The sequence below is a fragment of the Rhineura floridana genome, chromosome 1, assembly GCF_030035675.1.
Source record: "Rhineura floridana isolate rRhiFlo1 chromosome 1, rRhiFlo1.hap2, whole genome shotgun sequence".
Lineage (NCBI taxonomy): Eukaryota > Metazoa > Chordata > Lepidosauria > Squamata > Rhineuridae > Rhineura > Rhineura floridana.
This window is the reverse complement of record NC_084480.1, coordinates 321,262,606-321,286,871: the sequence shown is the minus strand read 5'-3', so window position 1 is coordinate 321,286,871 and position 24,266 is coordinate 321,262,606. Positions and strand designations below refer to the sequence as shown.

Sequence of the window (24,266 nt, the reverse complement as noted above, 5' to 3'; positions counted from 1 at the left end):
TCAGAACTTTGGTAACCTCCAGGCTGGATTACTGTAGTGCGCTCTATGTGGGGCTGCCCTTGAAGTTGGTCCGGAAGCTGCAGCTGGTGCAAAACGCGGCGGTGCAACTGCTCACTGGGGCAGGGTATTGCCAACATGTCACCCCGCTGCTGAAAGAATTGCACTGGCTGCCCATTTGCTACCGGGCCAAGTTCAAGGTTCTAGTTTTGGTCCTGGTTTTGGGACCAGGATACCTGAAAGACCGTCTTACCCCTTATGTACCCAGTCAATCACTGCGCTTTGAAGGTGAGGGCCTCCCGCAGATACCATCTTATCAGGAGGTCTGTTCTGTACAACATTTAAATTGTGTTTTTAAACTGTTTTTTAAAAATGTGTTTTTAAATTTGTATATTTGTTTTTAATGTTTTAATTGTAAACCGCCCAGAGACCTTCGGCTATGGGGCGGTATACCAATGTAATAAATAAATAAATAAATAAAATAAACATAGGAAATGGACCTTTAGTGTGGCTGCACCTACCCTTTGGAATTCCCTCCCCTTAATATTCGACAGGTGCAATCTCTGTTATCTTTTTGGCACCTATTGAAGTCCTTCCTCTTCCAACAAGCTTTTTAAGTTGAGACCTTATCTCAGTCTGCATCTGTGTTGGAACTGCTTTTTAATATGTTTTTAAAACTTTTTTTTAAAAAAAACAATATGCTTTTAACCTTTTTTTTAAAAAAAGATGTCTTGAAAGCTTTTTAAAAAATGTTTTTAAAGGTGTTTTGTTTTAATCTATTTTAAAGTCTGTTTCTATGATGTTTTAAAGTGTTTTAGTGCTTTTGTTTGCAGCCCTGGGCTCCTGCTAGGAGGAAGGATGGGATAGAAACCAAATAATTAATAAACAAACAAACAAACTTTAGGTGTGCACCTTTAAAGTGGATTAGAGCACTCTGTCACACCAGAACAACAAATCCTCTTTTAAAAATAATCATGCTTTTCCAGTTTAGAAAGTGACAGGGAAATGCATTGAAATATGCGGGATGAACAAATGACTAACAGGAAGATGTGTAAATCCATGCAACAAGGATGAATGTTCATTATAACTGCCTCATAAAGAAATCAGAACGAATCCTCAATAAAGACCAGGGAACCTCCAGAGTATTTAGTGGAAGTGACTGAGTTCACATACCAGAATGTTAGGTTTGCACATTTAAAGTGAATTAAAGGGCTCTGTCACCCCGACCCTAGCACAACAAAACAACTTTAAAGTAAAAAAAACAACCAGATTTTTTTGCAGTTTGGAAAGTGACAGGCAAATGCATTCCGAAGTGTGGGATGAACGAATGATTAAAGGGAAGACGGGTCAACACCCCTCAAGCAAATCAGAATGAATGCAGGACCATGCCAATTCCTCTGGCAAAATACGAAGAATCTGGAGCCACTTTGGTAGAAATGAGCTTCCTCCGTGCCCAGTTTCTGATGACATCATTGCGTCAAACACAGTTGTATGAATCTGTCCTTAGGAGAAGCATCGCTACCTACAAGCATGTGGTTGCTGGTGAGCCACTGGTGGGTTCTGTCGATGTCACTGTGTCACATATGCAATGTGCATTTATAGAGATTATGTCAGTGTGACTACAATTTACATGCACAGATACAAAGCCACAGCCACTCACACTTACAATGCCCACTTACAATGCATTGTGACTGACACATAAAACAATGTTCAGCCACAACTGTGGAAATAATATCAGACACTGAGAAAGTTGCAATTCTAGAAATATATATGCCCACATTTGTGCATGGATACAATTTCAGAAGCACTTGTTTTAAATGGCTATGAACATGCATGCCAGCATAATAGACCTGGTTGAAAAGGAACTACAGAGGTGAAAGTGGCTCGTTTGGTTGCAGAAAGAGGTCTCCAGGGAAATAAACCCACCAAGCAACCCACTGGCCTGGGGAAGGGAAAAGGAGGGAGTGACTCACTCAGCAGAACAAGCCGTAAGGAGTCCAAGTCCAGGAAGGGCCCAGGAAATTCTATGCTAAGCTTAATCAGGGCTGCAATCAGCACCCTGCAAACAATCCGGCTCAGCAGTGAACCTGAGCAACAGGTTTTCCCAAAGCCACCTGCCGTGGGTATGAATGGACCCAGAGAGTGGGAGCGCCGGAGGCAGCAGGCAGGCGTGGAACAGCTGTAGATCTCCCTGAGCACCCAGGGCCCAATCCACTCTGGAGGCCTCCGTGCAAGACGGCCACCTTCCTCTATGGTGGCTGGTTTATGTGGAATGGGCAGGTGGGGAATAGTTCAACACTCTCTCCATTGAGGAGAAGGCTCAGTTTAAGTATTTGGGGAATTGGTTAGAAGATCTAACTTAAGAACATAAGCAGAGCCTGCTGGATCAGGCAGAGCTTGGAAAAGTTACTTTTTTAAACTACAACTCCCATCAGCCCCAGCCACATTGGCCACTGGATCAAAAAAGTAACTTTTCCAAGCTCTGGGATCAGGCCAGTGGCCCATCTAGTCCAGCATCCTGTTCTCACAGTGGCCAACCCGGTGCCCATCTGCTCAGCGTCAGCAACAACTCTGCATTGGGGAGGGGGTGTGCAGTGTTTCCATCCCTCAAGCAAAGGCTGGGCAGGCCCAGAGCTTGGAAGGTTACTTTTTAAAAGTAATAAATTATAGTTACAATTACATGGCCCCCAAAAGTAGTAATTACTGTTACAATTATAATTGCTTTGAAAGTAGCTGATTACTTTACTTTCCTCAAAGGTAATCACTACAATTACATTTCAGTTACTATTTTAAAAAATACCTACAAGGTGCTGGCCTTGGCTGCTGCACATCTAAGTAGCCTAAAACGTTAAAAATAAACACACAGATACAGAGGTAGTAGAATAATTCTTTTTATCCATAAGATAGCGATGATGGTCTCTCAGCTGGTAAGGGAGGTGGGGAGGGAGGCTGAGGCCACTACTCAGATCTTTGCACGTCAAACCAAGTGCAACCCCCCCACTCTGCCAGGAAGCATAATCTCTCTTATTTAACCACCTCCAAGACCCTGCCCTGCCACCAACTAAGGGACACTCACCAAAGCAAACATTTTCCCGAGATGCAAAAAAGTTAAAATACTGCAAATGCAGCACAGTAGCCAGAGAGGGTAGTGGAGGCCACTTTCTGTGCCAAGTGCAAACACACACACACACACAAACACACACACACGTTGTCATCAACAGTTCTTTATCTCCATTCTGCTGCTGCCTCCTTCTCCTCCTTTATCCATGTTCTTGCCCTCTGGCTCCTTTTTCCCTCCACTCCATTCTTCACCACCACCATCCATTTTTTAAAACAATTGTTTTCTCCACTCCACCCTGTCTCACTCTCCACCTCCTCCCTCGTCGCCTCCTACCCACCCACAGAGCATGAGGGAAGAGCGAGGCTGCACAGAAGCCCAGTTTGAGGCACATGATTTTCAGCCACAAATCAGAGGAGCAGAAGACTTCCCCTGCTCCCCACCCCAAGTAATGCCCAACAGTAATGCTGGAAACGTTACAATTACACCACAAAAATAATAAGATTACTCTTAGTTCTATTACAATCAAAATGGAAAGGAATTACCCACTCATTCCTCAAAAAGGTAATGAATTACAAGTAATTCGTTACTTGTAATGAATTACTTCCAAGCTCTGGGCTGGCCCCAAGACACTTCCCTACCTCAGGCAGCCCAGAGCTGGGTGATCTGCAAGGTGCACGGGGGAACTCTTGCAAAGTCACAGAGAAGGAGGGGCCTGCAAATCTGGGAGGCACTCTGCTACGCCGCCAGCCCAAAACATGTCCCAAGTGACCTCTTGGGTTGCAACAGGCAGCCTGGTGGTCGGCTGCCAACAAAGTTTTTGTGCAGGATAAAGCGGGGTGGAGGGGACCCTTGGATTAGCTCATCCACAGAGAACTCTCCCACTAGAGGGGGGTTTGCTTGAAATGGTGTGTCATATGAATAATGCAAAAACCTACAGTAGCCACTCTGTATCAAAATGAGCCCCCTACACTGACATTCAGAAATTACACAAATAACATGAGCGAGAATCACTGGGGGGTGTGTGTGTGTGTGTGTGCGTGTGTAAACATCAGATTACAGATTGGGCCAAAAGGCGGGGTATAAATAATAATACAACAACAACAACAACAACACGAGGAGTTTCCCACGAGCACACCAGCAGTTTGGGAGACACCTAGATTCAAATGCCTAAGCACAGTTCATTCCAAAAATACAAAAAGCTTTCAGAGTAGTGACCAAATATCTGCACAGAGGCACCAGCAGTTGTGCCCTGAAAAAGGCTCTGGAATGATTAGCAGGGCCCATTGGTTGCTCTGCTGGGATAAATGCGCTGCATCGCGTTCCTCATTAGTTAGCCCAAAAAGTAAGAGGCAGAGACCTTGTCTGCACACCTCTGAACACCTCACAAGGGTCAAGACTGGTCAGCCCAGCGCCACCAGGTGGCCATGTTGGGCACTGGTCGAGGAGCCCTGTGGCTAACAGGGGCCCCTAAGGCTGGGGCTGGGTGGGTGTATCTCCTGCTCCATGCCAACATCAGGTCACAGAGCATGTGTCCTGCAACCCAATGCTGGCACAGATCGCTGAGCAGGAGCCACCCTCCCAGGGAATGCCCATTACCACCACTGGCATGGGCTGGCCACCCCACTTCCCACATGTTACTGTGTCAACATGCCCCAGCACCATTTTGGATGATGGTAGGTGTTGACATGGCCAGGCCTATTTAAGGGCCCGCTATAGTCTGGTGCCAGCCCTGAAGACCAGAGCCAAACGTGGAGGCCAAGGCTCCCATCAGCCCTGGCCACAGTGCAATCCAGCCTCCTGGGAATTTCAAGCCAAGCCTTTCCAAGTCACATCTGGACATTGGCACACTTTCCCTCACCTGCCGTTCCATGCTCAGGTGGCCCCCGTGGTCACCCTCATTCTGCTTTGGCTCTCAGCAACCTCATTTCCCGGCCAGAGTCTGAACCTGGGTCCCAGCTGATTGAAGTGGTTCTTTGGCCTTGTGAGAAACAAAGGGGAACATTCCAAAACGGAACATTTTGAGGATTCTCGGGGTCATGCAAATGGCAGGAGGAGGCTCAAGACTTCATGACCCTTGGGGCAGAGACCTGTTTATCTGATCCATTGTGACAGCATCTACTGCATTTGTTTATTTAAAAAATTACACCCTGATTTCCCCCTCCATAAAGGAGTTGCCCAAAGTGGCTTATATGAATATCAAACTTAAAAGCAACAGTGTACCAACGGCCAACCATTAAAACACAAAATTCCCAAAACGAAAAAAACGGCAGCCAAAGCATGAAGAGCAATGCCAGGAATCACGACGTGAAGGAGCAACAGGATCAAAAGCTTGTTTTAAAAGGAACATTTTCAGATAAAGACGACGAGAACCTAACCTCTTCAGGCAGAAGAAACTTCCACATCTGAAGGGCCGCTCATGCCCTCTTCCCACCAACTGGGCCTCAGAAGAAGGCAGTGACATCCCCAACAGGGCGCAAGCAGCTGATCCAACAGGATGGGCAGATATGCGGAGGAGGAGGAGAAAAGGTCCTCCAAGTAGCTTGGTGCAACAACAGAGTTTGTCATTTACATTCTGTTCCTATTAGAAGGACTTGCTCTACAGTCTCCTCCTGGCCCAGGCACTTCCAATGGCCTCGAGATGGTTGCAGAAGTTGGTCTAACAGGCTCCAGAGAATAGAGCTGTTTGAAGCCATTCCTCATTCCTCTAGTCTGTCTGTGGACCCAGCACTATTACATGGTGTCAGAAGTGCAGAATGAGGAGTGCACAGAATCAACTGCATGCAGCTTGTTGGATCTACAGCTAGAAGCAAGTGATAAGAAGAAGCTGATGGAGGCACACCCAGAGGACACGCAAAGGCTACCTAAGGACTATTAGATTTGTGGGAGGCCGGGAGGGGGAATCCTTTTATACATGAAGCAGAATCTTATCCTACTGGGAGGAAGGGCAGGCTATAAATCTAATAAATAAATAATAAATCATCAATTTTTCAACATGTTGTTTGAGAGGAGACACCAACATTTATAACAACTTTGGGTTTGCAGAATATAAAACTAAAAGAAATAATGGATACCTTTGAAGAATACTGCATGCCTAAAAAGAATGAAACTTTTGAAAGAAGTTTTTTACATTCCTGGAAAAAGCAGGTCAACCTATGGATCAGTACGTCACAAAATTAAGAAGTCCAAGGAAGAATTGTATTTTGGTGGCTTAAAATTGTCTCTGATATGGCACAGAGTTATCTGTGGTGTCAGAGTTCATATCCAGTTGCTACATGAGGCAGATCTGCCCCTGGACAAAGCTCTTCACAGCTGCAGGGCCTCAGGAACCGGGAAAGCTCAGGCCAAAGATCTGAATTCGGCTGAAGCTGTTGTCCGTGAGCTGAATGTGAAGAAAGGCAGATTCAAAAATAGAATTATCTTCCTCACAAGCAGCTGTGAGGAGAGAAATGCAAATGAATCAAGCATGCAAACAAAAAAATGGGGGTGCATCTTGGTCCTAAACAATGTAAGGCATTTAGAAAACTGTGGGAAGGAAGCATCATTTTGAAAAATGCTGCCAAGTCACATCACACGCACAAAAATCAGGTGCACACTTTTGAAGATACTTTGGATCAAGAGTTTTTTGCTGATGTAGAAGAAGCAAGAAAGACTAGTGGTCAGAGGGAATGGATCCTGTCAGTGCAGGTGAATGAGACATTCATCTCTTTTAAACGGGACTGAAATTTAAACATGGCGTGAAATCAACATTTTACTTGAAAGGGATAGGATTATGAATGTCTACAAATCAGGCCAAAACTGGGACCAAGAAAAAGGAAACATTGACTCTCATCCAGGGTCTGCTGCGCCCTCCTGACTCCGTTGGGCAGACATCGTGGCCGGGGGTTGGAAAACCGGTGGTAAATTTTGGCTTTGCCAAAGAGGGAATTTGGTGGCTACAAGCACAGATACCTTTTGAGTAGTGACACCAGCTGTGCATTGCCCTCCCAAGTGAGGCTCTACTTTCATGTCCTTTTGGCACCGAGAAAAGACCTTTTTATTTTCCCAGGCCTTTGAACTTTTGCTGTAGCTTTCAAATTAATTTTACATGTCTTATTCGCCACTCTTTGTTTTCTTTTTCTTAAGATGGAGCTCACTTTAATACTACATCACATTTTACTGAATTATTCTTTTCTGGTTGGTGTTTTTATCTTGTTTGTTGTTTTCCTTCCTGTAAGCGGCCTTGAGAATTTGTGTTGTGCGGTAGGGGCTTATAAATGTTGGGGGAAAATAAGAACTGGGCAGGTTCAGCTTCTTTCACCGCAGCATGACAAGCAGTGCCTGCGGCCAAAAATCCCCTTTTCTGTGCACCCGCTCAGGGTGATGCAGGACAGTTCAGACATCAGAAGAGCGTTGCAGCTGGATCTGGCCACAGGGCCATCTATTTATTTATTAACGTACTAGATTTATATCCCGCCCTTCCTCCCAGTAGAACTCCAGCCTCCTGCTCCCACAGACCCTCTCTCTTCGCCTTGGCACCTTAGCCTGATCCTGGACCCAGAAGGTATTTCTTGCACAGGTCAGCCCTCTGGAGGTCATTGAGCACCCCTCCTCCCCAGTCTCCCTAATCCCAGGTCAAAGGCATCAAGTCTGCACTTGAGGGCATGATCTAGCAACCTGGGTCCTGGACCAACCCCTGCTTCCCAGCTGGTGTTCTGGACGGGGAGAAATTTCCTCTAGGGTCCCTCCTTCCGGACAACCTATTTATTGAGCATTCATTCCTCAGTTGCTTGCATAAAGCTTACACACATTCATCCCGATTTGCTTGTAGGGTGTTTACACGCCTTCCTCTTTGGTCACACGTTCATCCATACATTTCCCCAGCACTTCCCAGACTGCAAAAAGTCCAGCTTTCTTTACTCCCCTTTGTGCTTGCGTGAGAGAACCCTTTGGATGTCGATGTACTGCCCTCAAGTCGATCCCGACTTATGGCGACCCTCTGAAGAGGGTTTTCATGAGGCCGAGAGGCAGTGACTGGCCCAAGGTCACCCAGTGAGTTTCATGGCTGTGGGGATTCGAACCCTGGTCTCCCAGGTCATAGTCCAACACCTTAACCACTACACCTTTAGTTCACCTTAATTGTGCAAACCTACCTGCGTGGTATGTGCTTAAATCCCTCCTGCAAAAGCCTGGAAGCCCCCATCCTGCCACAACCCAATGGGGTCGTCCCGGGCAGCTGAATGGTGGGAGATTTGAGAGAGACAGGAGGAGGCACTTCTTCTTCACCCAGGGGGCCTTGCTAAGCTAGGGAACTCCCTCCCACAAGTGGTAGTGATAGCTGGCCATCAGCTTGGAAAAAATAGAAATGATCCCGACTTATGGCGACCTTATGAATAGGGATTTCATGGTGAGCGGTATTCAGAGGGGGTTTCCCATTGCCTCCCTCTGAGGCTAGTCCTCCCCAGCTGGCTAGGGCCACAGCTTCACAAACCAGCCCCTTCCTTGTCTGCAACTGGGCTCCTTGGGACTATGCCGCTTGCCCACGGCTGCACAGGTGGCAGGGCACGTAACCCTGAGCCACTCACTGTGGGGTGATCTTTAGCTGGCCCTTGACATCCAGGAGAGACAAGTGGGGATTTGAACTCGCAGACTGTAGACTCCCAGCCAGGCTCTCCTCCCCACTGTGCTAGACCAGCTGCACCAACTTGGACGGCTTTAAAGAGAAAGGCTATTCGTGGCTACTGCTAGTCACGATGGCTGCCTGTTGTGCCCAGGATCACAGGCAATGTGCCTCTGAATAGGCCACTTGCCGGGGCAGATGAGCGGGAGAGGGCCACTGTGCTGCTCACGTCCTGCATGCGGGCTTCCCACTGGCACATCAGTTTGGCTGCTGTGGGCCAAACAGGCTGAAGTCAATCGGCTTGGGGTCTGCACCTCTTCTGCTGACATTCGTCCTTCATTTGGTCTGCACAGCGACTGCTTTCTTGGAGTGAGGGTATGTTTGCAAGGAGGGTTTTTTGTATTAATGCCAAGGCACCGTCCGTACCCCCTGGCATGCCCTGGCACTGCCTCTCCTGCGCTGCTGAGCAAACAGTGATAAGGCCCCATTAGTGAGGGGGGAAAGTCCTTGGTGTAGCCATCGCTCCCTCAGTCGCTGCTCCCACATCTGCCCCGCCTCCCCCATTCCAGCGGTTAAGATCACTGGGGAGGGGGGCACATGGGCTGGGCACTTACTGGATTCCCCAAATTGCTCCCCACAGATTCTCTAGATCTGCCCTAGATGCATTGCACCCCATCTTACAGCACCAACTCTTTAGTTTTCTTTAGGATTGCTTAAGAGAGGAAGCAAAGGAGGCAAGCAAGGGAAGAAGGAGAATGGGGCCCCTTAGTTATGCAGGTTGGGGCTATAAGAGAGCCCCCAGATTGGTTTGCCAGATGACCAGGGGAGGGCAGAAATCAGCAGGGGAAGACTTCCCAAGGGGACAGATAAAGCATCAGCATTGGCTAAATGCTGAGTTTGAGTTGTACTGTATGCTAGCTGAGAGGCCAAGCTGTTTTCCTTTGAAATGGAAGCATCTGATCAAAGGACAAACTCTTCTCGCACAGCTTTGCTGTAACAAACGCTTGTTGCCCTTCTGCCTCTCGGGAGACGCCCCCCCCCCCCGCTAACACCACCTCCTCTTTCTTGGCGGTGCCGATAATGATAATGTTATTTGTTATTTCATTTAATTTTTGTAAATTGTATTGCTTTTATTGTCTTTTTATATTGTATTTTTATAACTGTGTTTATTTTTCTTTGTAAGTCGACTTGAGGGCCTTTGGCCGAAAGGTGGGGTATAAATCATCATCATCATCATCATCATCATCATCATCATCATCATCATCATCATCATCATCATCATAAATCGCCAGAAGAGCTGAAGGGAACGAACAAGTTGGCAACCCTAATTCCAGGTCTGAAAAAGGATGAAGGAGGCCATAGGCCATAAGGATGTAGGCTGTGTAAGGCACCATAGGTTAGCGAGCGACTAGCTGCCCTTGCCCTCCCCAGTGGCCACCGTGCTGTCAGGCTACCTGCTTCCATTCCGGCTGGTCATGATAAGAACCGTAATTTGAGAACTGGTGCCTGAGCCTGTTTTTTTTTTCCTTGTTCTTCCCTGTCCCTTTCCCCTCGTGTGTCGTGCATCTTACACTGTTAGCCCAAGAGCAGTTATTTAACTTTTGTAAATTGTATTTTGTAAATTGTATTATTTCATTGATGCATTTTATATTGTATTTTTATACTTGTGGGTTTTGTAAGCTGCCTTGAGGGCCTTTGGCCAAAAGGCAGGGTATAAATAAATAAATAATAGATTTAAAGCACAGAAATGGGAACTATAGTTTACCCCTCACAGAGCTACAATTCCCAGCACCCTCAACAAACTACACTGCCAAGGATTCTTGGGAATGTGCTTTAAAGCTATTGGGTTGTTCTCGACTCAGTCCTACTCAGAGTAGGCCCATTTAAATGAATGAACCTAAGTTAGTCATGTCTATTAAGTTCAATGGGTCTACACCGAGCAGGACTAGTGTTGAATCCCACCCATGGTATGTACACAGCCATAAATGGAGCCTCTGCTGAATCAGCTCAAGCACCGCCCACCTAAGCCAGCCTTCCCCAACGTGGCGCCCTCCAGATGTTTCGGACTACAGACAGCTCCCATCTGCTCCAGCCAGCATAGCCATGTGATGCCGGAGTTGATGGGCACTGTAGTCCAAAACATCTGGAGGGCGCCACATTGGGGAAGGCAGATCTAGGCATACAAATCTGCCTTATAGTGAGCCATACCTTTGGCCCACTTTGCTCAGTGCCGACTGCCTTCCTTTGCACTACGGACCGATCCACCCCACTCAGCAGTTCTCCAGGGTTTTAGGCAGACGTCTTGCCTTGTCCTGCCAACAGAGGGTCCAGCTGCCTGTTTCCAGCTGAGGACAGCCCAGATACTCCTCCCTCTAGGAAGCCCGCTAGCAAAGCGTGAAGGTAACAGCCAGGACTCTTCTGCTGCTTTCTCTGCCGGGAGCTGGTATTCAGAGGTAACACAACAACAAGGGGCCTGACTCTTAGTCCTTGTGATGCCTGAATGGGACAGGACCAGGGAAGACCCCTGACTGGTTCACACTTAAATCACAGGCTGCAATCCCATGCACACTCGGCTAGGACCTGCTCCGTAGGATTTACGATTGAGGAAACAGAGTTAGGTCAGTGCTTTGGACACCCAGAAAAATGTGCATATTATGCTCTCTTCAGAGACCTCTGGAAGCAATTTGGTCGTACCAGTGAGAACCGTGCTTGTTCATAACCTGAGTCCTGCAACTAGAAATTGAGGAAACGGGATAGCTGCAAAGATTGTCCCCGTTTTCCCCTGGCTCTCTCTTTTTAGCTGTTCCTTTGCCTTTAACATCAGCCACTTCATTTTTTAAAACTAAATCTACTCAGGGTGCAATGGGGTAAAGCCTGGGCTCCCAGCATGCATAGGGAGCCAGTTTCATTGTGCCCCTTGCAACTTGGGGCCGTTTAGGGGTGGCTGTGGTGCCCAAAAGGAAACTCAAAGGGAGGGAAGATCACAGGGCACCTGAGGGCACGGAAGGGCAGCAGCTGACGCAGCAAATACTTGCAGATCCCACCCAGCCCCAATCACCTCCCGGCCCTGCACTTCGCCCCCTTCCCTTCCCATCCTCCTGGGAAATCTGCATTCTAAGCATACACCACTCACCTTCATCCCTGTTCAAACTCCAGAGAGCAGGAACCAAGGAGGTTGTTGCCCTTTTTCCTGGTGTGTGCCTCAAGCAGCAGGCAGAACTTCAACAGATGCAGCTTGCCCTTCTACAAGAAGGTGCCACAAGGGGAAGAGCTTCCACAGCTGAATGCCTGCCTGCCATCCAAATGCCATGCCCGGGATTTTATTTTACTGTATTTTGTTTTTGCAATATGGCAGGGGACGTTGGGCTCAAATCTAGTTAGGCAGGAGCGACGCCACACCTTGCTAGGCCATATTGCAAAAGATTTTGGGACACATCTCTCAGACCATGTGCTGATGGCATCATTGGTGCGCCTGAACCCAAAATGACTGCTTTTGAGCCTTCCCTGTCTAGCTTGCTCTCAGGGGAATTACACCCCCCCATGGAATGGCTGGTCTAGCCCAGTGGGGAGGCGAGCCCAGCTGGGAGCCCAGAGTCTGTGAGTTGAAATCCCCGCTCGTGTCTCCTGGGTGTCAAGGGCCAGCTAAAGATCACCCCACAGTGAGTGGCTCAGGGGTTACGTGCCCTGCCACCTGTGCAGCCGTGGGCAAGCTGTAGAGTCCCCAGGAGCCCAGTTGCCCCAGCTGGCAGTTGCGGCCAAGAAAGGGGCTGGCTTGTGCCGCTGTGGCAAGCTGAGCAGGCCCTGGCCAGCTGGGGAGGACTAGCCTCGAAGGGAGGCAATGGGAAACCCCCTCTGAATGCCGCTTACCATGAAATCCTTATTCGTAGGGTCGCCATAAGTCAGGATCGACTTGAAGGCAGTCCATTCCCATTTTCCATGGCTGGAAGCAATATGTTTCCAAATACCACTTGCTGGGATCCGCAGGCGGGGGGAGTGCTCTTGCGCTCAGTTCCTGCTTGTGGGCTTCCCAGAAGAGGCACCTGGTTGGCCACTGTGAGAACAGGATGCTGGACTAGAGGGGCCCCCAGGGGCCTGATCCAGCAGGTTCTCCCTTGAACACAAACCACTGTAGTAGCACAGAGTGGGGAACCACGGCCCTTGAGATGTTTGGAAAAAAAAAAAAAAGATGATGATGATGATGATGATGGTTGGCCTCCAACTTGCATCAGCCCCAGCCAGCATGACCAGTGGTCAGTTACATAGTCCAGCAACTATGATGATGAGGACAACAGCTCCCTTCAGTGTGACCTCGCATGAAAACAGTCCTGCTCCACTCTCCAAGGAACCAGGAGTTGCTCTGGGTTTAGGGTACCCTGAACAGGAGCAGAGTGGGGGGCAGACAGATCTGGCCTATGAGGCCAGGTCCAGCAGGGAGTTTGCCTGCACATGCCTCAATGAAACAAGCAGGAGCTGTGAAAGAGTGCACTCTGCACATACTCAGAGGTAAGTGTTCCAGGTGTGTATTCTGGTGCTGAAAACGGGGTCCAGAGCTCAGCTGCGATGATGAACCCTGGATGGACCACATGCAATTACTAGCATAGGGGTGTGTGTGTGTGTGTGTGTGTGTGTGTGTGTGTGTGAGTGTGTGTGTGTGTGTGTGTGTGAGAGAGAGAGAGAGAGAGAGAGAGAGAGAGAAGGAGTGATGATTTACTCACACTAATACAGATCAATTAGGATAACTTTTTCTACTGTGTCTATGTGTTTATGTATATGGATATTGTTTATGTATTTTGCCTTGTAAATTAATTTGATATGTTTTTTTATTGTGCCTTTTGTATACTATTGTAAATCGCTTTGAGATCTTTTAGATAGTAAGCGGTCTATAAATGGAAATATTATTATTATTATTATTATAACTTATTGAGACAGTTTATGAAGGTTCCATGTTCAGAGTACCTCTTGAGTCATCTAGAAGTCTTCCTTCTTGGCCAGGGACCCCCTCGGAATCATTGCTGACTGACTCTCACAAGCCCTTCAAAAGACGATGCTAATGCCACTTCCTAATGGTCTAGGTCATCCTTATTTAAGGACAGCACTCACATAATTGCACATAATTTGACTATACTCCATCAGAAAATAGAGGCAGGACACTTAACAAAATGATAATTATACCCAGAGCAGGTTTAGGGATTTTCCGTGGGGCATTGAATGGACACCCAATTAGACTTATGGGGTGAGTAGATGGCTGTGATTTCTTGTTTTGGCACCGTTGAGTTATGGTACCAAGATATAAGGGGGTATAAATCAAACAAACAAACAAACAAATAAATATGATAATTAATGGGATAGCCTGACCACTGTTGTCCACTCACTGGTAACCTCTAGGTTGGATTACTGTAATGCGCTCTATGTGGGGCTGCCCTTGAGGTTGGTCCGGAAGCTGCAGCTGGTGCAAAATGCAGCAGTGAGACTGCTACCTGGGGCAGGGTATCGCCAGCATGTCACCCCGCTGCTGAAAGAATTGCACTGGCTGCCCATTTGCTACTGGGCCAAGTTCAAGGTTCTAGTTTTGGTGTACAGAGCCCTATACAGCTTGGGACCAGGATACCTGAAAGACCGTCTTACCCCTTATATGCCCAGTCGATCACTGTGCTCTGCAGGTGAGGGCCTCCTGCAGATACCATCTTATCAGGAGGTCCGTTCCGCACAACATAGGAAGCGGGCCTTTACTGTAGTGGCACCTACCCTGTGGAACTCCCTCCCCTTGAATATTAGATGGGCACCATCTCTGTTATCTTTTCGGCGCCTTTTGAAGACTTTCCTCTTCCAACAAGCCTTTTAACTTGAGACCTATCCCAGTCTGCGTCTGTGTTAGAATTGCTTTTAATATGTTTTTTAATATCTTTAACCCTATTTAAAAAAGATGTTTTTAAAGTTTTTTTAAAAAATGTTTTTAACGTTGTTTTGTTTTAATGTATTTTAAGGTCATTTTATGATGTTTTAAAGTGTTTTTAGTGTTTCTGTTTGCCGCCCTGGGCTCCTGCTGGGAGGAAGGGTGGGGTATAAATCAAATAATAAATAAAATAAATAAATAACGTTGAGTACACCCAAGGAGGCAGCAAATGAGCGGCAGGTTAATTCCTGCCCTCCTCCTCTTCCGCCTCCACTCCACACTGCACTGGTCACACAACACAATGCCACTGACCCCCTCCATGGCCAGCCACACCTTACCTTGATGTGGATAATTTTCACCCCGTCCCCAACTTGAAGGTGCCTTTAGGGAACTCACCTAGGGCTTTTCCAGCTGCCTGACCAATCTGGTGCCACTGTTCAGTCCCATAGGACTGGGCACTGCAAGGGATGAGGAGACTTGGCAGGGTGGGGTGGCCGGCCCACTCGGAGCCGACTTGGAGAGGGTGGTGTCTCCAGCCAGGCTCTCGATAGGCTCGTTGTTGGGGTGGCTGCACCTGAGCCTCATCCCGCATCCAGGCTGTGTGCCAGGCCAGAGCTTGGTCTGTCTCTTCCTGCTGCCAGAGATTTTAGATTTCTTTTTGGGATTTCTGTGCACCTGATACAGGAGGCAGGGCAAGCCCGTTCAATCTGATATTTTATTTTTAAAAAATTATTGTGGCATTTATAGCTCACCTTTCCTCCAAGGAGCTCAAGGTGGTGCACAAACCCCTCTCTATTCTATCCTCACAACAACCCTGCAAGGTAGGTTAGGTGGAGAGAAAGTGATCACCCAGTGATCTTCATGGCTCAAGGAGGATTTGAGCTCTGGTCTCTCAGGTCTTAGGCCAACACTCTAACCATTGCACCACACTGGTCTTGACTTCCCCTGCCCAAGAAGATGACAGAGGCACCACCACATGGCCCCTCAGGCCAGGCCTGCACTGTGACCCCCTCCCTCTTTGGTAGGAGCAACACAGTTCCTCTCCTAACCCCACCGCTCTCAAGAACGGCCCCAAACATCTACAACAGAGCACCACAGCCCAGTTTCAAAAAGACAGGAAATCTGCCACAAAGGTGGGAGCCAGGATGCCACGAAAGGCCAGGTGCCCAAGAAAAAAAGGTAAAGGTGTCCCCGCACTTATAGTGCGAGTCGTTTCCAACTCTTAGGGTTTACTAGGCAGACCGTATATATGGGGTGGGATTGCCAGTTCCTTCCCCGGCCTTTCTTTACCCCCCAGCATATGCCGGGTACTCATTTTACCGACCACGGATGGATGGAAGGCTGAGTGGACCTCGACCCCTTTTACCGGAGATTTGACTTCCTCCTTCCGTTGCAATCGAACTCCAGCCGTGAGCAGAGCTTAAGAACATAAGAACATAAGAAGAGCCTGCTGGATCAGGCCAGTGGCCATCTAGTCCAGCATCCTGTTCTCACAGTGGCCAACCAGGTGCCTGGGGGAAGCCCGCAAGCAGGACCCGAGTGCAAGAACACTCTCCCCTCCTGAGGCTTCCGCCAACTGGTTTTCAGAAGCATGCTGCCTCTGACTAGGATGGCACAGCACAGCCATCATGGCTAGTAGCCATTGATAGCCCTGTCCTCCATGAATTTGTCTAATCTTCTTTTAAAGCCATCCAAGCTGGTGGCCATTACTGCATCTTGTGGGAGCAAATTCCATAGTTTAACTATGCGCTGAGTAAAGAAGTACTTCCTTTTGTCTGTCCTGAATCTTCCAACATTCAGCTTCTTTGAATGTCCACGAGTTCTAGTATTATGAGAGAGGGAGAAGAACTTTTCTCTATCCACTTTCTCAATGCCATGCATAATTTTATACACTTCTATCATGTCTCCTCTGACCCGCCTTTTCTCTAAACTAAAAAGCCCCAAATGCTGCAACCTTTCCTCGTAAGGGAGTCGCTCCATCCCCTTGATCATTCTGGTTGCCCTCTTCTGAACCTTTTCCAACTCTATCATATCCTTTTTGAGATGAGGCGACCAGAACTGTACACAGTATTCCAAATGCGGCCGCACCAGAGATTTATACAACGGCATTATGATATCGGCTGTTTTATTTTCAATACCTTTCCTAATTATCGCTAGCATGGAATTTGCCTTTTTCACAGCTGCCGCACACTGGGTCGACATTTTCATCGTGCTGTCCACTACAACCCCGAGGTCTCTCTCCTGGTCGGTCACCGCCAGTTCAGACCCCATGAGCGTATATGTGAAATTAAGATTTTTTGCTCCAATATGCATAATTTTACACTTGTTTATATTGAATTGCATTTGCCATTTTTCTGCCCGTTCACTCAGTTTGGAGAGGTCTTTTTGGAGCTCTTCGCAATCCCTTTTTGTTTTAACAACCCTGAACAATTTAGTGTCGTCAGCAAACTTGGCCACTTCACTGCTCACTCCTAATTCTAGGTCATTAATGAACAAGTTGAAAAGTACAGGTCCCAATACCGATCCTTGAGGGACTCCACTTTCTACAGCCCTCCATTGGGAGAACTGTCCGTTTATTCCTACTCTCTGCTTTCTGCTTCTTAACCAATTTCTTATCCACAAGAGGACCTCTCCTCTTATTCCATGACTGCTAAGCTTCCTCAGAAGCCTTTGGTGAGGTACCTTGTCAAACGCTTTTTGAAAGTCTAAGTACACTATGTCCACTGGATCACCTCTATCTATATGCTTGTTGACACTCTCAAAGAATTCTAAGAGGTTACTGAGACAGGACTTTCCCTTGCAGAAGCCATGCTGGCTCTGCTTCAGCAAGGCTTGTTCTTCTATGTGCTTAGTTAATCTAGCTTTAATCATACTTTCTACCAGTTTTCCAGGGACAGAAGTTAAGCTAACTGGCCTGTAATTTCCGGGATCCCCTCTGGATCCCTTTTTGAAGATTGGCGCTACATTTGCCACTTTCCAGTCCTCAGGCACGGAGGAGGACCCAAGGGACAAGTTACATATTTTAGTTAGCAGATCAGCAATTTCATATAAGATTATGCATGGCATTGAGAAAGTGGATAGAGAAAAGTTCTTCTCCCTCTCTCATAATACTAGAACTCGTGGACATTCAAAGAAGCTGAATGTTGGGAGATTCAGGACAGACAAAAGGAAGTACTTCTTTACTCAGCGCATAGTTAAACTATGGAATTTGCTCCCACAAGATGCAGTAATGGCCACCAGCTTGGACGGCTTTAAAAGAAGATTAGACAAATTCATGGAGGACAGGGCTATCAATGGCTACTAGCCGTGATGGCTGTGCTCTGCCACCCTAGTCAGAGGCAGCATGCTTCTGAAAACCAGTTGCCGGAAGCCTCAGGAGGGGAGAGTGTTCTTGCACTTGGGTCCTGCTTGCGGGCTTCCCCCAGGCACCTGGTTGGCCACTGTGAGAACAGGATGCTGGACTAGATGGGCCACTGGCCTGATCCAGCAGGCTCTTCTTATGTTCTTATGAAATGCGGGCACCTCCTAGCCCCAAAGAATCTCAAAAGACTACCCATCAGAAGTATCCCCCCCATGGAAGAACACTCACTCCAGCTGAGGAGCACAGAAAACCCAAAATCTCCAGGCCCCCTCCCCACAAATCCCCCCAGGCTAGCACAGAGCCCCACACAGCTCCATGGGTAGGAAGGAAGATTGACTAGTGGGGGGGCACCGTCTTCTGTCCCTGTAGCCACACCCATTTGGAAAGTGGCAAGCCCCGGGGGTGACAGGCCGGGGCTCCCCCCTGGCTCTGAGGCAGGACCCTGAATTTCCCAGAATGTAGGCCTCTTTGAGTCTTTATTGTACAGCCCCTGGCATTTGGAAGTGCCGGGGAAACAACAGCTCAACTGTCCCGAGCAATGGTGAAGCTCACCAAAAAAAGGAGCCATGCTATGCCCCCTCCCTTCCTCCAGCCTGCCCTACCTGTGCCAGGCTGCAGAGGGTGCCCTTGGGCACTGCCCCCTGTCACTGTCTCCACCTGCTCCTCCGCCGGTGCCTCTCACTGGCTCTCTTTCCAGCAGCGCTGTCAGGGGTCCCTCGCTGGCCCAGACAGCCGTCCTCTTCGCAAATCTCCTCCTCCAGCTAATAATAAGGCAGGCGGCGAGTGAGTGACCGAGGGAGGGCTCTGGCAGCCGGAGGGGGAGTCACCTCCCTCGCATGTGGCCCGAGAGGCCAGTTTGACCTTTGCCAGAGCAGATGTCTCCAGGGGCAAACCCCAGGCAGCTCAACCACTAAATTTAAACCCTTTCCTGCTGCCCTCCAGTACACCACAGGGCCTCAGAACTTGGGGGGGGTGCTGTCCCCATAGCAGAGACCCACAACTCTCTGGGCCCCAGTTCCTTAAGGCAGAAACAGGCACGCACTGTGCGATCCATCTCTCTACGTTTGTGCAGGAGCCAGTGAAGTTGACAGAGTACTTATGGATATAGCCTGCTCCAAATGCCTTTCTTTCAGTGACAGGGCTCAGCCACGTTTCTGTGCATATACAGAGTGCATTTAGCTTACAGTCCACACAAATGAAATTCAGGCACAGATTGTCCAGAATGTGAGAAGCCAGGCAGGGCCGAGTCCCATGTACTTACTTACTAGCTGCCCTCGAACAAAAAGTTCTCTAGACCGCTCACAGGATAAAAATAACAAGGTAAAACTAATACAATGTAATAAAACAAAACAACACAGCATGAAAAGAATGCAAGAAGATCAAAAGAGTTCAAAGAAAACAAAACGCAGATAGCTAACAACAAGGATAATAATCTAAACCAGTATTATGCTTTACTTGCCTTCCACACAAGTTTCAAGGCAATTTACACTAGTTGCCATTTTGGGTGTTCAAATCTCCACTCAAGCCACAGATCTCCATTCGACCACAAAGCTCACTAGGTGACCTTAGGCCACTCATACCCCAGCCTACTTCACAGGGCTGTTGTGAGGATTAAAACTTGAGAATTATGTACACAACTTTGAGTTCCTTTGAGGAAAGGTGGGATATTAATTTTAATAATAACCGTAAATTAAACAAATAAAATATTGGGCTGAAACACTCGTTCTCCAGCCCCTGCCCTCAGGTCACCATATGCAACTCCCCGTAAATATCCACATTCTTACCGAAAACTCTAAAATGGGATGAGACAAATCCATGGAGAAGAAAAAAATCTCTCATCAGCTATTAGCCATGATTGCTATGTGGAACCTCCTGTTTCAGAGGCAGTCTACCACTGCATGGCAGTCACTGTAGAGCAACTGCAGGGGGGGCTGTATTGGGCTTGTGCCCAGCTTGAGGACTTCCCAACAGGCATCTGGCTGGCCCCCCTTTGGTTTGGCCCAGCTACAGGGGGATCTTCTGATGCTGAGACTTGTGGGTGCCAACTGGCTCGTGAGTGGCTTGCCGGTTGTGCCCAGCAGAGTCTCAAGCCAAGGGGGCTGTCTGAGGCCTACTCCCTGGACGGCTTGCGCAAGGGAATTGGCTTCTCGCTCTTCCCAGTCCCAGAGAAGAGCCACCCCCACCCCCAGGGCCATTGGCAGGTCACAGGCAGGAAAGAGGAAGACTGCCGGAGACACACTTGAAGGAGAACATGTCCTTTGGGCCGGCTCAGATGTCAGCAGCTGGTCAAGACATTCCGTAGGAATGGGGGGGGTGGAGGAGAAAGGCACAGCTACCCCCTGCTTCTTAGTTTCTGCTCCTTCTCAGCCAAGGCCTGTGTGTGGCAGGATCAATCCTGCGGTGTAGCAGGAAATGTTGACCTGCGGGACCTCAGCATGATGGCTCCGAGAGCCACGCCCCAAGGAAAGTCCCAAAAATGCAGGCATCTGTCTTGATCCGTTATTTTACAAGGGCAGACACCCTTCGTTGACTTCAGTCCTATGCACAGTCCCCTAGGAGTAAGCTCCACTGAACTCTGGCTTTTCACTTCAGCCTGGAAAACGCACGGAGCTTTAACAAGCACCAAATAAATAAACAGCCAGGCAGCCGAAATGCAACCTTTAGCAGTTGATTAGACATGCAAACAACCTTGCAGTTATGTGCTGCCATTTGAACTGCTGGCACAGGGCAAAACCCTCGCCAACGACCCTGAGCGTTCTGGCGCAGGACAGCATCGTCCCTGCGCTGCCCTGCACCTCCCCCTCCACTAGACCCATCTTGCATCCAGGATCAAAGAAGCAAGACAGAAGCAAACAAGTAGATTGTTTCACCCTTTTCATGCGTGTTTATTGGCCGAAGTGAGCGCTTTCATTATCTACATGGTGTTCATCATCCCTGCAGGACCAGGGGGTGGAATGCATTCTGAAGGAATTAAAGAAGGTCTCCAAAATGTCGACTGGAGTCTGTGATGCAGCAAATGGCAACAGGGGAAGTTTCCCATTGAAACCCACAGGAAAGGGGGTAGGCTGAGCAAGACTGTACAACGGATGACATCTCCTCTGCCTCTCCAGTCTGATAACTGAAGGAGCTCGGGATCCAGAGGCGGCATCAGTCCAGATTTCGGCAGACGGTACTGAATTCCTCCCGGTCTCGAAATGTTGTTGGAGACCAAAGAAGGGAGTTGTCGAGCACAGATGCTGAAGTCCCTGCACCCAGCCCCACCAGAGAAAGCAGCAGGCTGATACAGTTCTGCGTGCATCTGGGAACTCTACGCATTTAGATAGGCATACCCTGCTTTTCTTTATTAAAAATAAAACTCCCAAGTACCACACACAAAAAGGTTTGTGAGGGCCAGTGTGGTGCAGCGGTTAGAGCGCTGGACTCGGACCTGGGAGACCAGGATTCAAAACCCCTCTCAAACCATAAAGCTCACTAGGGCCAGTCATAATCTCTCAGGCTAGCCTGCTTCACAGGGTTGTTGTGAGAAGAAAAACAGGGTGGAGAACCATGTGCACCGCCTTGAACTCCTTGGAGGAAAAGTGGGATATAAATGTAGTCATAAATAGATAAAAATAAATCAAATCACACACACTTAAACAAGTCCAGATTGCTAATATAAATTAATTAATGCTCCAGTGTAAACTCCGATAAATCAGTGAAGACCACTCTGCACTAACCATGACGGCTGTGTGTACGCTAATCATTTCCACGGAATCTGTGGCTGCCACACACCTCTGTACGACTGCAGGATCCTCAGAGGCAAGCATACACATCTGCTTAAAGACTTGTGCACCAAGGCACCTATAGGTCTCCCAGACTTCACATCCTGCCAGAGATGTTTGGCTCACAACAGCAGAAGGATATTTACACTGATCAGCCCCCCTCCAGTCCCCCAGCACGTTGAACCCCCAGCCAGCAAGAATAAGCTGGTTCAAATTCTGGAAGCCAAATTGGTGGCTAAACCTGCAAGGCCTCTTCCTTGCATGCCGTGACCCCCCTTATCGCCTGGCCAGGATGTTGCAAACTCGTGCAACTGACCCCTTGTCCACCTCCAGCAAGCAGGTGGAACAGCCTCGGGAACCAAGTGCAGCAATCAGCGTGTTTATTTGGCTAGGCTGGGCAGGATTGTCCAAAGGCAAAGGTCTGTGGGCTGGTCCGGGGCTTTGTTTTCCTCCAACCCAGCATGGCCTGATTTCCTCTCTGAACTCCACTAAGAAAGATAATTGCAGATGAAAAACTGGACAGGGCAAATGACTCCCTTCCCCAGAGACATCCAACCAGCTCCACCGGCAAACTAAACTGTGCTCCATGCTCCTTGTTACTTCCACCGCTCTGGGCTACCCTTTCCTGCAAACCAGTTTCATATCTCGATTATTATTATTTCATTTATGAATCACTTCCCATGAGGCATCCAGGAGCAATTTACAACATTTATAAAACAGCTACCTATATAAATAAAGCAGTTAAAACTGTGATTTATTGTGTATGTGTGTGTACAATTACAAATATAAAAACAGTTTAAAACAGCGTTACCCAACCTTTTTCGACCCAATGCCCCTTTGCAAAATCTTTTTGTGCCCAACGCCCCCTCAGATTAAGTATATGCCAATGCTTCCTGTTCTGCCCTTAAAATATGAGTAATGCATAAAAGGTATTTTCAATTATTATTACTGATAGTTTTTATCATGCCTTTTTATTGCACTTAGATTACACATTGAATTCTTAGTATGATTTATTAATATACATACATAGTTATAGAAAAGTAAATAAAATGAGATTATTATAAAAAACTAGTGTGATCCTTGAGCTTGATGAGTTTTGGCTAACTTCACAATATCTGGAGTATACTTGGATAGTAATAGTCTTAAGTCACCACGACTAACAATATCCAAACGGTTTCAATTCTTCACTAGTATGCGATTCACTGCACTAAATCCTTGTTCAGCGAGATAAGATGGAAAGGCAATATAAAGAAGTTTTGCTTTTCTCTATAGAGCAGGAAATTTCACATGATGTTTCAGCCACATGACTTGGTGTCCTCTGCTGTTGAAGATTTGCTTCGATTCTTCATCGTTTTGAAGCTCAACAATTTGTTCTTGCAAACTAAGTTCTTGGTCTTCTGCTTTGCAAATGAATGGATTTGAAACGACGGGTAGCGAGTGTCCCATTCCTGAAGAAAACCAGCGAATAACTGACTGTCTGCGTCACCTGTTTGCACACGGCGCTCATCCATTGGAAGAATGCGCCCTCCACCAATACACCCAGCTTATCAAACACTCTCTCGTGATTGGTTCCAACATCCCTCAAGACAGCATCAGAACATTACCTAGTGCCGGGGCGTAGCTAATATCCCCATTCCTTGATATGACACTGGCTGCTATTCAGAATTTCTTTACTAAAGAGCACACATTATTTATAGTGTTATTTCCATGAACTGAGACTATTAAATACATTCTAACTGGGGACAAAAATTTAAAAATTAATGATTTGTGTATTAAATAAAATTAAACAAATGCTTCAACTGTCACATCAGACCACCAAATGTCAACGCCCCCCTGATGAACCCAAACGCCCCCTAGAGTTTGTAGTCACGCCAACACCCGCCTGAAAGGCTGTAAAGTCCCCCAGGGGGGCGCTACCACGCATGTTGGGAATCGCTGGTTTAAAAGAACATCACATACATAGCACCAATTCATATCCTAGACTGATACCATCTGGGACAAAACTTTTAGAAGGCGTGTTGAAAGAGGAATGTCTTTAGCAGGTGCTGAAAGACAACAGAGACGGCACCTGTCTGATATGCAATGGGTGGGTTCCAAAGGGTGGGTGCCACCACAGTAAAGGCCCGATTCCAGCACTGCTTGGAATGGACCTCCTGCTAGGATTGCATCTGCCGGATGCCCTCTCCTGCTGCAAGCAGGATCTATCCTCCAGACATTATCTCCTTGCTTCTCTTGCAGCATCTGACCTCTCTCCTGGAGTCCAGGCAACTGAAGCAAAGAAGACCAACCCAGCTGCAAGCATTTGAGGTGGTCTGAATCCAGCGCTCTTTGACTGTCTCAGAACAACGTTTTGCCACCCTCCACACTGATGGATTACTGGGAGTTTCCTTCTGTGCCCTGGAGAGGAAGAAAAGACAAGAGGCACTCATGTGATGGAAGCCCAGGGCTTCATTTTGGCAGAACTGGGCAGCCCCTCTGTGGATCCCTGCATCAGCCTTCAACCACTCCTTCACGCTCACAGTTAGAGGTCACTGGGCAGCTCCAAACATTTGGAGGTCTACCAGCAGAACAGCATGTTTCAGCCACTGCCAGCTGGC

General features: G+C 47.8%; 1 protein-coding gene across 3 annotated transcripts in view; it reads right to left on the bottom strand.

Annotated features, from left to right (window-relative positions):
- The window catches only part of GPT (glutamic--pyruvic transaminase), a 51,422-nt gene extending 32,749 nt beyond the window's left edge, over positions 1 to 18,673 (bottom strand). The window contains exons 1-2 of one of the 3 annotated variants that reach the window (XM_061607157.1): positions 18,511 to 18,673; positions 14,944 to 15,222 (exon numbers count right to left, since the gene is read on the bottom strand). The gene's annotated coding sequence lies outside the window, so the exon portion shown is untranslated. Of the gene's footprint in view, positions 1 to 4,916; positions 5,037 to 14,943; positions 15,223 to 18,510 lie in introns of all 3 variants that reach the window. The other 2 variants (XM_061607156.1, XM_061607155.1) reach the window with 2 other exon arrangements.
- Between the last annotated feature and the right edge of the window lie 5,593 nt (positions 18,674 to 24,266).